The sequence below is a fragment of the Chrysochloris asiatica genome, unplaced genomic scaffold, assembly GCF_000296735.1.
Source record: "Chrysochloris asiatica unplaced genomic scaffold, ChrAsi1.0 scaffold00058, whole genome shotgun sequence".
Lineage (NCBI taxonomy): Eukaryota > Metazoa > Chordata > Mammalia > Afrosoricida > Chrysochloridae > Chrysochloris > Chrysochloris asiatica.
Window position 1 is genome coordinate 17,905,630 of NW_006408576.1, and position 2,565 is coordinate 17,908,194.

At 43.6% G+C, this 2,565-nt stretch overlaps 1 pseudogene; it reads left to right on the forward strand.

The window, feature by feature from the left end:
- Positions 1-1,277: 1,277 nt before the first annotated feature.
- On the forward strand, positions 1,278-2,276 carry LOC102821419 (annotated as a pseudogene).
- Positions 2,277-2,565: the final 289 nt, after the last annotated feature.

Consider the following 2,565-nt stretch of genomic DNA (forward strand, 5'->3'; position numbering starts at 1 on the left):
GCATTGATACTTGATTTGAAGACTCTTTCCCTCACTGTTGGTATTTAGAGTAACTACTGCTCTAAGTATAGGTCAGGTTCATCACGAAGATGTATCTTCTGTCACTGTAGCTGTTTTGTCGGTTTCTTTTTAGTTTTCATGTTTTGCTTGGAAATTCATTTTTATGATAAGTTGTGAAGTGTTAACTTTCTTTGGGGTTACCTTGTAGTCTACTAACTTTTCTCTCCATTGAAGATAATCCATTGTATCCTGTAATTTATCTGGCATCCTCACCACCTGGATCTCTGTTACTACATTTGTTTCTTCTTTGACACTGATATAATTTTGATCTTCAGTTGACCTCCCAGCTCCTTTGAGTTTGTTGTTGTAGTCTTGTTCTGTTCTGTATCTGTTGACTGAGTTCCAGATGGTATTGCCATGCCTGTCAATCTCTGTTTATTGTCTGTTCTTGTTGGTTTTCTGTCCACAGAACTCCCTTTAGGATGTTTTGAAGTGCTGGGTTGGTTTTGATAAAATCTCTCAGATTCTGTTTATCGTGGAATGTCTTGATTGCACCATCGTATTTGATTGATAGTTTTTCTGAATAGATGATTCTTGGTTGACAGTTTTTTCTTGTAGGGCTTTGCATATGTATCCCCATTGTCTTCTTGCTTGCATGGTCTGTTCAGAATAGTTAGAGCTTAATCTAATTTGCTTGCCTTTATAAGTGCATTTCTCTTCTCCCTGGCTGCTTTTAGTATTCTTTCCTTGTCTTTGATTTTGGAGAGCTTGATTATTATATGTCTTGGTGACTTTCTTTTGGGGTCTATTCTTCCTAGGGTATGTTTGGCTTCTTGAATGTTTATCTTCTCTTCTTTCAAGATGTTTGGGAAATTTTCTTCCAGAAGCTCTTCAGCTATTTCTTCTGTGGACTTCGCTGATTCTTCCTTTTCTGTAATGTCAATAATTCTTAAGTTGTTCCTCTTCATGTTATCTAGCATGAATCTTAGACTCTCTTCATATTTTTTTTTTTTATCCTTTTTTCAGCTTGCTCTTTTATCTTAGCAGTATTGAGAGATTTGTCTTCCACCTCGCTAGTTCTGGCTTTCATCTCTTCTATTCTGCTCCTTTCCCCTTTCAGCGTATTGTCCATTTCTGATATTTTATTATTGATCATCTGGACATCTTGCAAATACCTTTTAAAAACAACATAAAAGACAACTATAGCTCTCTGCTCCTCCCCGTTAGACAGGCAGCCGCAGCTTCTCTTGCAGTACCAGCTGCATACCTGAGACAAGATGGTGAAGGTCGGAGTCAACAGATTTGGCCATATTGGGCGCCTGGTCACCAGGGCTGCTGTTAACTCTGACAAAGTAGAGGTTGTTGCCATCAACGACCCCTTCATTGACCTCAACTTTATGGTATATATGTTCCAGTATGATTCCACCCATGGCAAGTTCAATGGTACTGTCAAGGCTGAGAATGGGAAACTTAATCATCAATGGGAAGCCCATCTCTATCTTCCAGGAATGAATCCCGCCAACATCAAGTGGGGTGATGTTGGTGCTGAATATGTTGTAGAGTCCACCAGTGTCTTCACAACCTTGGAAAAGGCTGGGGCTCACTTGAAGGGTGGTGCCAAAAGAGCAATCATCTCTGCTCCTTCTGCTGATGCCCCCATGTTTGTGATGGCCGTGAACCATGAGAAGTATGACAACTCGCTCAAGATTGTCAGCAATGCCTCCTGTACCACCAACTGTTTGGCCTCCCTGACCAAGGTCATCCATGATAATTTTGGCATCGTGGAGGGACTCATGGCAGTCCATGCCATCACTGCCACCCATAAGACTGTGGATGGCCTCTCTGGGAAACTGTGGCGTGATGGCCATGGGGCTGCCCAGAACATCATCCCTGCATCTACTGGTGCTGCCAAGTCTGTGGGCAAAGTCATCCCTGAACTGAATGGGAAACTCACTGGCATGGCCTTCCGTGTCCCCATTCCTAACATGTCTGTTGTGGACCTGACCTGCTGCCTGGAGAAACCTGCCAAATATGATGACATCAAGAAGGTGGTGAAGCAGCCATCATATGGACCCCTAAAAGGCATCCTGGGTTACACTGAAGACCAGGTCATCTTCTGTGACTTTAACAGTGACACCCACTCTTCCACCTTTGAAGCTGGGGCCGGCATTGCCCTCAATGACCACTTTGTCAAGCTTATTTCCTGGTATGACAATGAATTTGGCTATAGCAACAGGGTGGTGGATCTTATGGTCCACATGGCCTCCAAAGAATAAGAGTCCCCTGGACCATCAGCCCCAGCAACAGCACTAGAGGAAGAGAAAGGCCCTCAGCTGCTGGGAGTCCTTACCCCAACGCTAATCCCCCTACACACTGAGAAACTCCCATCCTCAGTTTCCATCCAGACCCCTGGAGAAGGGGAGGAGCTTTAGAGAGCCCAGTCTTGTCATGTACCATCAATAAAGTACACTACCTGGCCAACTGACTGGAAGAGATCCATATTTTTGCCCATTCCAAAGAGAGGTGAACCAACAGAATGTGGAAATCAGTGGACAACATCATGAA